Genomic DNA, 576 nt, shown 5'->3' with positions numbered 1-576 from the left:
AAGATGAAGCCGATACGCCGGCCGATCGTCGTCGTCGTATCATCATCACGGTGGTTTGCACGGTGTTTTGCATATCGCGAGGCGCGCGTGTGTATGTGTGTGTGTGTGTGTGCGCGAGTGTACGCGACGTACTCGAACGTATCTATTCTTTTCACCCGTGCATCGCGTGTACGGTGATAGCTTCTAATCTAAAAACTCGAGAAACGACGCGGTTTTTCGTAACGTAGATTACGCTCGTTATTGCACATACATAAATACGATAAAGAAAGGAGAAATACTCGCGCGATTTCCGCGTGACAATAAACGTGGAAACGAATTCGATCCCGTTACGACGTCGATGCGACGCGAGATACATAAGATGTGGACGATCGATTAAACGCGACGCGAACGCATGGCGGGACGAGTCAAGGTCGAGATTAATTATATATATACATATATATGCGAATATATGTATATATATTGCGGTGCGAATCGAGACCGTTTATAAATTAAGGTCGTATTTACAGGCGAGCGAGAGGACGCCTCGATCGCTCGGAACCTCGATCGAGCATGAGAGAGAGAAAGAGAATGCATTAT

The sequence above is a fragment of the Apis dorsata genome, unplaced genomic scaffold, assembly GCF_000469605.1.
Source record: "Apis dorsata unplaced genomic scaffold, Apis dorsata 1.3 scaffold_221, whole genome shotgun sequence".
In the NCBI taxonomy this organism is placed as follows: domain Eukaryota; kingdom Metazoa; phylum Arthropoda; class Insecta; order Hymenoptera; family Apidae; genus Apis; species Apis dorsata.
Note: the sequence above shows the minus strand (reverse complement) of the source record.